The sequence below is a fragment of the Octopus bimaculoides genome, chromosome 6, assembly GCF_046866305.1.
Source record: "Octopus bimaculoides isolate indiv1 chromosome 6, ASM4686630v1, whole genome shotgun sequence".
Taxonomy (NCBI): Eukaryota; Metazoa; Mollusca; class Cephalopoda; order Octopoda; family Octopodidae; genus Octopus; species Octopus bimaculoides.
Genome location: NC_142933.1, coordinates 74,814,216 through 74,824,963, shown reverse-complemented (window position 1 = coordinate 74,824,963; position 10,748 = coordinate 74,814,216). Strand labels below are relative to the sequence as shown.

The following is a 10,748-nucleotide window of genomic DNA, read 5'->3' as shown; positions in this document are numbered from 1 at the left end:
TATATATAATATATATATATATATATATATATATATATATATATATATATATTATATATATATATATATATATATATATATATACATATATATATATATATATTATATATATATATATATATATATATGTATATATATATATATATATATATATATATATACATATATATATATATATATATATATATATATATATATATATATATATATATATATATATATATATATATATATATATGTATATATATATATATATATATATATATACTATATATATATATATATATATATATATATATTATATATATATATATATATATATATATATATATATATATATATATATATATATATATATATATATATGTATATATATATATATATTATATATATATATATATATATATATATATATATATATATATATATATATATATATGTATATATGTATATATTATATATATATATAACGGGCTTCTTTCACTTTCCGTCTACCAAATCTATTCACAAGGCATTTGTCGGCCCCGAGGCTATAGTAAAGACACTTGTCCAAAGTACCGTGCAGTGGGACTGAACCCAGAAACATGTGGTTGGGAAGCAAACTTATCACACAGCCAGCCCTGGGTCCAGAAGATTTTCTCAACCGTTTGCTCTTCATTAAGACAAAAGTTTTTATGTAAATATTGTTATTGTGGTTATCGGCAGGACCTATAAGGAACAGGTGAGCCGGCATATTGGTGTGTGTACAGATATGTGTATAGGAGGGTTTTTGTATTTATATTGTCTCACCTACCATAACTTGACAACTGGTGTTGGTTTGTTTACACCCTAGCAGTTTGGCAAAAAGACATCGACAGAATAATTACCAGACTTTTAAAAAAATAATTTTGTCGATTTGTTCGACTAAGCCCTTCAAGGCGGTATCCCAGCATGGCTGCAGTCCAATGACTGAAACAAGTAAAAGACAAAAAGGTGAAGAACCACTCCTCTCTGTGGTGTCGATCGATCTATCGATCGCTTTGCCTAGAAACAGCAACCGATTTTCCTTCTAACCACAACTTACTATTTAAAAAATAAAATAAAATAAAAAATAAGAAGGAAGGCTACACCAGATAATGTCTCAGATAAACTACATTTGAATAAGTGGTGGATGTTCAGTTATCGTCATTGTTTGTAAGTTTGTTCAATCAGGCCAAACCAACAGCAAGAAGCATCTACTATTGTCATGAACAAATCAACAAAGGAAAGTTGATATTGTCTTCAGTTCAGCTGATCAAGGACAATCCAACTGTGGCCGTCTCATTTTTTCCCTGTGAGCAGGGAATCCGAGCCAACATTACCCAACGTATCTTTTTGTAAGAACGATGAGGGATGTAATTTGGGGGAAGATATGTCTCATATTTCTGGTAGTTTGAACAACCACGTTAGATAGAGACTGCTTTTTTGGCTTTCTCGACTTTTTAGAAATAACAACCAAATGCCACTGAAATCACATCCGACCAACTTAACTTGGGAAAGGCCACAGTGGATAATGTGGTTGTACATGACCTTAAAATGAAGAAATGGTTACAGTTGAAGCGCTTTTGATCACAGGTCGGCTCTGTGTTAAACGACGACGACTGCGGCGGCGGCTGTGTTTTCGATTAACTTGAGGCAAATCATTACAGGAATAAATCAAACAAAATCCGATGAAACTAGATGTATGTCTCTATTGGTAATTGTAGAATTTCATAAAGTGTAACAAATTATTTTGCTACGAAAAAATTTAGATTGAATTTGAAGTTTGGGCTAAGATTGTTCCCACCATGTTATTAATTTTTCTGTGGATTTTTCCCACGTAAAATTCTATGTAAATCATACAGGATATTTTATAAGCGGATCTACAAATTTTTTCAGACATAAGTTAGAAAAGTAAGTATTGCTTGTTATGACTCAACTATTAGCTTCTGTGTACTTTTATTTTTACTATTTTTCCATGAAATCATTACGCTAATCTGATTTCTTCGAAATGACGGAAGATCTTTTTATATAATCGCTCGGTGTCCGGAAAAATAGATGCAATTTTTGCGAGGAAAAAAATGCCCCCTTTTATATAAATACTATAAACAATTAAAGTAATAAAAAGTACTTTTAAGTCAGTTATTAACTGACGACACATGACTTGTACACAATTTACATATGATGGTATTACACATATGTGAAAAAAAATTTTTTTTATTCATTTTCATAAGCAAAATAAGACAATGAAACAAAAAATTTAAGTCAGTCATTTATTGACAATAAATGAGATGTACGGATTGAAAACATTTTACATAGTATCGTAACATTACATGTATATTTAGTATATTTAATGTTAATTGATCACTAAGACGAATATTCCAGCCGACATCACGAAGAAACTTTGCCATAGTCTTCTGGTTCTTCCGTGCCAACAAATATATTTTTATAGTGCTTTTTTTTTTTCAGTAAATGTTTTTTTCAGTGACTCTTTTTCTGTGATTTTTTTTTTTTGTGAATTTTTCTCTGGATCCAATCAAGAGATAGCAACCAAATCTCACCTCAAATTAATCCATCGTCTTAAAAAGAAAGAGAGTACCAGTACTGAAAAGAAAGAAAAATAAAGGTGGGAGGCGAAATGGTCACACCTAGAATGCGTAGAATCCTGACTTGATCAGTATTGACCTGGGGTGAACGATAATCTGATTTCCGTCTACCTCCTAACTTATTTCACTCACGTAAATAAATGCTCTTGAGTTAGTCTTGAACATATTTCATGTAACATCTTGTATTTCCTTTCAAAGGAAAAAAAAATGTATATTCAGAAATTGAAAGGTGGCTATAGAACAGGCAAAGAGAAACTTTTGGTGATATTCGTTCGGCTTGAAGTCTTACATCATTGAATTCAAATATGACTTGGTTAGTTTTTGTCTTTTCTCTAATCCAGTATTGATAAAAAAAGCGATAATGTGCTGACCATTCCTGTGTTTTGCTGAGGAGGAGGAGGAGGATTTTCTTCTTCTTATTATTATTTCAGAAGGTAGTCCGCTTTGCCTTCCATACCTTCTCGTCCCAAGATGTCTGAAAGAGATACATACCAGTAATCTACTGTAATCGATTCGGTCGATTCTTCCGCCTTCCATAAATAACGTCTTTTGTTCCTAGTTCAATATTCAGTGAAATTATCATAGTAATGTCACCAACTTGGCACTGGCTTTTGCTTTCGGCTTACAATGTCTTTTTATTCATTTTAGCGCTCGTGGAATAATTAAAGAAAAAGAAAAGTCTCCTTATCTCAAAATAGATTGAGTAGAAGGAACCGATCAACCAATTTTAGTAATTAAGGTTAATAATGATTTACAGTTTTAATCAAGAATAAATAAAATTGTGTAAAACTGGGAAATTTTTAGAACTCTAAACACTAGTTAACCTTTTCTGCTGCTTTGAGTGTCAAGTCAAAGAAAACTATCAAACGAGTTATTTTTTTGTTTTTTCGTTAATAGCTTTGAACAAGATTACATTTTAAAGAGAGGAAAAAAATGTTATTGAATTCGTAAAACACGTAACTCGTCGTCTTCTTGTTTCTAACTTCTTTTAACGAAAATCATTTAGCTGTAAAGTTTCAGGCAAGATGAGGAAACAGCTTCACAGAATACAGTGTTTCCCACCTGCGTACTACTCTTGGCGAAGGCGCGTGGTTTAATGGTTAGGTATAATCGGCTCACGAGCGTAAGGTCGTGATTTTCATTTCCGGTGGCGCGTCGTGTCCTTGAGAAAGACGCTTTATTTCGCGTTGCTCCTGTCCACTCAACTGACAAAAATGAGAAGTACCTGTAATTCGAAGAGCCAGCTTTGTCATCTTCTGCGTCACGCTGAATCAACCTAAGAACTACCTTAAGAGATACTCGTGTCTGTGGAGTGTTCGACCACTTACACATTAATTTCACGAGTAGGCTGTTCCGTTGATCGGATCAATTGGAACCGTTGTCGTCATAACAGACAGATTGCCAGTACCCTTAAAGCGTTTTTAATTGCTAAGGGGCAACAGTAGGAAAGTTCCATGGAGGCTGTTGCTAAGTTAGTTATGGGTCTGAACACTATGTAACGCTTCGGAAACAGGTTTCTGAGTAAAGACTGTCGCTAGGCAGTTACTGGTATGCACATGTATACAACACTTCGGAAAGCTTTGTCTTCAGTTGTTGCAAAATCAATTCCAGGTCCTGTTCTCTCTCCATTTCCTGAAGGGGGTGGGGTTCGTGTACTGCGAACACCTGTAAGTTAGAAACTCACCGAGAGCAGTAGCTCTTAGCTTGGCGTCTTCAACATTTACCACTTCAACATCAATAACTGTAACTTCTACTTCAGCCTCGATCCTATCACCACATAGACTCAATAGCGTTTATCATATATTCCTAATAAGTTGTGAGCAAAAGAAGAAAGTTACCGAGTAACTACTTTTACATACCTAAAAGGAACTTTCATTAAAAGACACTGATGTTTTATAGACATTAAGATATTAGTTCGGGATGATAAATTTATAAGCTATCAAATATATATATATATATATATATATATATATATATATATATATAGGTTCAAAAAAACACAAAAAACAATACCAATAAAACAACAAAGTGAGGACGTGATACGGATAGTGTTACTGGACGCTCGGGAAAGGAAAGAGAGAGAGTATGACGTTTCGGGCGGAGCCCTTCGTCGGAAAGACGGAAAGTTCAAAGAATGGAAAAATGGAGGAAGAGAAAAATGGCACCGATGCCCATGAGGTTACATTGTGGAAGGACCGGAAGAGGAGGTGGTGGAGGAAAAGTTCTTTCTAAGACAGGAGAGTGAAAAAGGGAGGTGAATATCTGTGCGTGCGCGAGAGTCTGCAAGTGTTTGTGTAATAACAGAACGTGTGTGTGCGTATGTATGTATGTGTGTGTGCGTGGTTTGGTGGTTTATCTGTTAGTATGTATGTGTGTGTTTGTGTGTGTGTGACGTAGTGGAAGGAATTAGTAGCAGGAATAGTTAGTGGGTACTTATGGACAATGGTCAGTGGAAGGTCATCAGGCAGTTTTTGAGTATGTGTGTATGCGTGTGTGCATGTGTGTACGTGTATGTGTTTGTGTATGTGAGAAGTGCGGGTGTGTATGTGTATGTGTGTGTTTATGTGTGCGTGCGTGCGTGAGAGCGTAAGGATGTGTGCCAGGTATGTGTGTTATTTTGTGTGTGCACTCCTGTCTGTGTGTGTGTGCGTATGTATGCGGCTGTGTATGTACGTGTATGTAGGCGTGCGCGTATATATGGGTGTGTGTGTGTGTAGGGCTGTGTAAGGTGTGTATCTCTACCACTGTGCGTGTGTGTGTGAGTATATATGTGCGTTCGTCTATATGTGTGTGTGAGGGCGCGCATGTATGTTTGTCATGTGTGTGGGCGGTATATATGTAAGGTGTGTGGGAGGTGTATGTGTTAGGTGTATGTGAGGTATGTGTGAATGGGGGTATGTATGGGCTGTCAGGTGTGTGGGAGGTATGTGTGAATGGGGGTATATATGGGTTATGTGTGCAAGGGTGTGTATGCTTGGGTGTGTGTGTATGTTTGCGTGTTTGTTAGCGTGTGTGTATGCGCAAGTGTGCGTGTGTATGTGCGTTTGTATAAGTGTGTGGGCGAATCTGAGCGTGTAAGTGCATGCATGTGTGTTGTGTGGTGTGTTGGGGGGGTAGGTGTGCTTACATGTGTGTGTATGAGTGCGTGTATTTTTTGTGTGTGGGTATGTGTGCGTGTAGGAGGAGATGAAATAAATTGTGGAAAATTGTAGTGATTGTAATAAAAAAGTGAATAATGGATATAATGTAAAGTGGATGAGGGGGGTGGCGTAAAAAAAAAATAAATAAATAAAGAAAAGTGTTGCATTGTCGTAAAGGGGAGAGTCATAAGGAGGAGGGGGCTGTGTTGAGTCCGAAGGGGAAAGATGATCTAAGGTTAAAAATATAGCGCTGTTCCAAGTGGAGTCGCGAGGGAGTGGACCCATGGTGCAGGGCGAGGCCAAAAACGGAGATGTTAGAGGGGGAGTGGTTGGCCAAGTGGAAGTGACGGGCGACGGGGGAGTCCGAACCTAGCCGAACGTCCCTTAGGTGTTCGGTGAAACGGTCGGCCAGCCGGCGGCCCGTCTGCCCCACGTATATTTTGTTGCATAGGTTGCATCTGATGCAGTAAATTAGGTTGGAGGAGGTGCAGGTGAAACTGTGTGGAACGTGAAGAGTGTGTAGGTTCGACCCTGTGACAGAGGTAGTGTTGGTGATGAAGGGGCAGGTGTGACAGCGGGATCTGGAGCACGGGAAGGAGCCGGGTGGGAGTAAAATATAGAATCGGGATGTTGATTATTACAGAAGTCGAGAAAATTGGCAATTTCTAACAACTTCCAAATGTAGAGGCCACACAATTTAATTTAACTGACAAGGAGGACTATCGATCATTGATTGATACTATACACCCAAAACGAAACAGGCAATATATTGGTACTTCTGATAGCTTTTAATGTTTGGAATTTATGTATTGCAAGGCAAATTCAATAAAAGTAATAAACACATTATTTGAGTTATCTTACCAGTTGTGGTCAATGGATTTGTAGTAGCTCTGGAATAGAAATGGCACGAACATTTGTACTTTTATATGTTGAGAGTTTCCCCATTTCGGTAGAAAAAAAAAAAAAAGTGTTTTTCTGTAGCAGAAGAAATCACTAATAAAAACTGTCTAGTAGACTTATTCGGGCTTTGCAAAAATTTCGTTACTGCTCCAATCCCCAATCCCTGTTTTACTTCATGACTTTCAAGTTATCGCATTTAAAAGATATTTTGAATAGTTGTTAATGTATAGTGGAAAATTTTTTTAAAAAGGTGTCTGTGTATCGCATATAGTTAGCTTTTATGCAGACGATTCGGGCCGAACAGACATTTGTCATTTAGGAATATACACTGCTTAGCAATATAATATGAGTAGAGAACAGAAAATTACCTCGATCGTCATCTGGTCTACATTTGCTAATGGAAAAATTTTATAACGGTGAGTTTTGATTATAATGAAATTGAACCGGTAGCACAAGGTTTGCCAGAGAAGGCAAATCATTTAAACTAAACCCTGATCACACGTTTTCAATTGAAAGGCATACTGAACAGTATATGATGGTTCCACTCAGTAACTCTTTTGTACGAAAACCTGAAAGATTCATTAAGTAATGATGATGAGAATTTTCTAAGTTCTCCACTCATAAAATATTGATAAGCAGTGTATATAATCCTAAAGAATGTAGCTGACTACTTAGGAGATGATTAAATGCACTGTTGCACTATATCAATGAAGTGTGATAATTTGGATCAAATCGTCTTAGAAGCTTTCGGTTTGCTGCTACCAGCACACTCACACACACGCACACACCTTTGCTTAAGAAGGTTTAGAAATGTAAGGACATGCGACTGAGGAAATACTCGCTAACGATGAAACTCGATCAAGTACGTTCATGTATGCTTCCAAAACGCAAATTAGAGAATACGCTTAGATGTGTGCGCATTTTTGTGTACACAAAGTAGTCTACTATATTTTCTTCAATCCCTTTGTAAAGGCTTATTATCTAGAGTGATATTTTTCAGTTTTATATCTACTAAGGGCAGGTTACGTATCAGCAGTGAGCATTTTTGTTAGCAAATAGGTGGTTAAAGCAACGACAGTCCAGTATCCAGGCAATCATATTTCCAGTGTTTCTCAAACGTTTTTTTTTTTGAGTATCACCCCACTCATCTATTTTTGAAACACTTTTCAACACCCCTTGTGTTTGGATTTAGTGAAATTAGATATACTACACACACACACACACACACACACACACACACATATATATATATATATATATATATATATATATATATATATATATATATATATATATATATATATATATATATATATATATCTATATAACGGTTAGTTCTTCGTTGCAGTCGAGGCTCACCAATTGTAACGGCTGTTGTTATGGTGTTGGTTGCCAGTATGCAAGATGGAAGAAGAACAGTGATCGAAGTTGTAAAGTAGTATTTACTTACCGTTACTTTGTACATATCCAAAACCATGACGGGTTGGTATGTATAATTAGTAAATGGAAAAGCATGCGAGGTAAAAAAAAAAAGTTAATTTCGGCCGGTATGGTAATGTTACAGAGAAAAGAAAGTGAGAGTGGTGGGTCGAAACAACTGCTTCTTTGGTGAGTTACCATAGTTGTCCCATTGTGATTTTCCTTCAGACTCGATTCTCACTCACTGACTTTGGTTTACGGAGTTCTTGTTTTTATAACTACCCAAACCCAGGCAGAAGGATGGGCATATTTGTTGAGAACAATAGATTTCGTTGGAGGTCTGTTGTCTCTATTCTAGCTTCTAGAAGAAGTTAGATGGGTCAAGTGGCGAAGATATTCACTCACAGAAAAACTATTGTTTTACTGAGAGAAAAGTGCTGTTGAACTGTTAAGTGAAATTTGGCGATCGAAGATCGAATCCATGCCTGCATGAAGCCACTACATCACTCCCCTTCCAGAGAGGTTCCGAGAAAAGGAAACGAAGAATAGGAAACGTCTTTCCACCAGCGATATGTAGAAAAACACTGCCAGAACAGGCGCTGATGGGACGATCAGCCAGTGTTAAAAAATAACTGCCAATGTAGAAAGTCAAACACGCTTTTAGATATTAGGTTTGATGTTGTTCACAATCCTTTTTGATGTTAAATATAATCCCATTCAATCTAAAATTTTGATATTTCTTCCTATAATAATGCTGTTATATACAAAAGAGAAAGAAATTACAAAAAGAAGTACAAGTAACGCATTTACTGTACACTGAAGCTACATCGAACACAATATACTGGTTTCATATTTTGGCGCAAGGTCAGCAACGTCGAGGGTGTGGATAAGTCGATTACATCAACCCTATTACTTAATTGGTACTTATTTTATCGACCTCGAAAAGATGAAAGGTAAAGTCGGCCTCGACAGGCATCGAACAATATATTGCCAATGTGGAAATCACAGCAGCATATTGACTATTTTCGAGGAGCAATAGTTCTTTTGGGAAGTTACACAAGATTGCATTGTTTTGTACGAAAAATCCTTCAATAAATCTACAAACGAAATAGTACTTCTTTTAGTTTGCTGCCCTTCTGCTGTCCTGCAACAAAAGTCTTATCTAGGCGTGGTAAGAAGTTTGCTTCCCAATCACATGGTTCCGGGTTCGGTCTCTCTATGCGGCGCCTTGGACAAGCGACTTCTACTATAACCTCGAGGGAGTGGATTTGGAAGTCGGAAACTGAAAGAATCCTGTCGTGTATATATATATATATATATATATATATATATATATATATATATATATATATATATATATATATATATATATAGGGTATTCAAAGAGTCTCTCCGCAGTAAGTATTTTGTTGCAAAATAAATATTTATAAGATGGTATAAGACTACAAAAGAATATATTAGACTTTACAAGCCTTTAAAAGAGGTGTTGAAAGTGTCGTCTTTCATTTTCAATACATAAGTTGACTCTTCCACATGTTTTGACATGCATCTTGAATGAAAAAAAAAAATTCACTGCGGAGCTTTTTGAACACCTTGTGTGTGTGTGTGTGTGTGTGTGTGTGTATATATATATATATATATATATATATATATATATATATATATATATATATATATGCGTGTGTGTCTTTGTGTTTGTCCTCCATCACCGGTGTTAGTTTGTTTATGTCTCTGCTATCTAACTGTTCGGCAAAAGGGACGGATGGAATAAGTATCAAGCTTTAAAATAATAAAATCGACTAAACTCTTGAAGGCGGTGCTCCAGCATGACCGCACTATAATGACTGAATCAAGTAAAAGGTAAAAGACAATGCGTTACAGTTATGAAGCCGTATCGAAACACACCAGATTTTTTTTTATTCATGATCTTCGCAAAACTTCTCTCGCAATTGAAGAGAATCAGATGCTTTTACTTTTGTTATATTTAGCCTTGAGACGCAATGGCCCAGTGGTTAGAGCAGCGGATTCGCGGTTTCGATTCCCAGACCGGACGTTGTGAGTGTTCATTGACCGAAAACACCTAAAGCTCCATGAGGCTCCGGCAACGGATGGTGGCGAACCCTGCTGTACTCTTTCACCACAATTTTCTCTCACTCTTACTTCCTGTTTCTGTTGTGCCTGTAATTCAAAGGGTCAGCCTTGTCACACTGTGTCACGCTGAATATCCCCGAGAACTACGCAAAGGGTACACGTGTCTGTGGAGTGCTCAGCCACTTGCACGTTAATTTCACGAGCAGGCTGCAAAGTGAGCTTTTAAATCACTTAGAAAAAAAAAACTGAAAAAAAAGAAAAAAAGGAAGTCGATGTACACTGTAGGTTAGCAAGCCTAAGGTACTGAATATTCTGGTGCGACTCCAGTTATTAGTAAACGGAAAGCAATTTCGTTGAAAACAAAATAGGAAACAATTTAAAGCAACAAAAATCTCTAGTCTGAATATGATGTTTCGGTTTTGTGTCTCATTCGACAGACACCCGTCTCCAATTTCTTGTATCCTCTCTCAGTATTTTAATTCATTGGTGAATTTAGTAAACAGTAAATAGGTTTAATACTAAATTAACAAGTGTTTATAAACATTACCAGTGTTTATAAACATTACCGAATAAAATGACACAGAATGCAAACAGG

The 10,748-nt window shown here is 36.3% G+C and overlaps 1 long non-coding RNA gene across 1 annotated transcript; it reads right to left on the bottom strand.

Annotated features, from left to right (window-relative positions):
* Nucleotides 1-2,256: 2,256 nt before the first annotated feature.
* On the bottom strand, nucleotides 2,257-9,352 carry LOC149135262 (uncharacterized). The gene is made up of 2 exons (XR_016242314.1): nucleotides 8,094-9,352; nucleotides 2,257-6,633 (listed from the first exon to the last, which is right to left on the bottom strand). It is a non-coding gene; the product is annotated as an uncharacterized LOC149135262 (long non-coding RNA).
* Nucleotides 9,353-10,748: the final 1,396 nt, after the last annotated feature.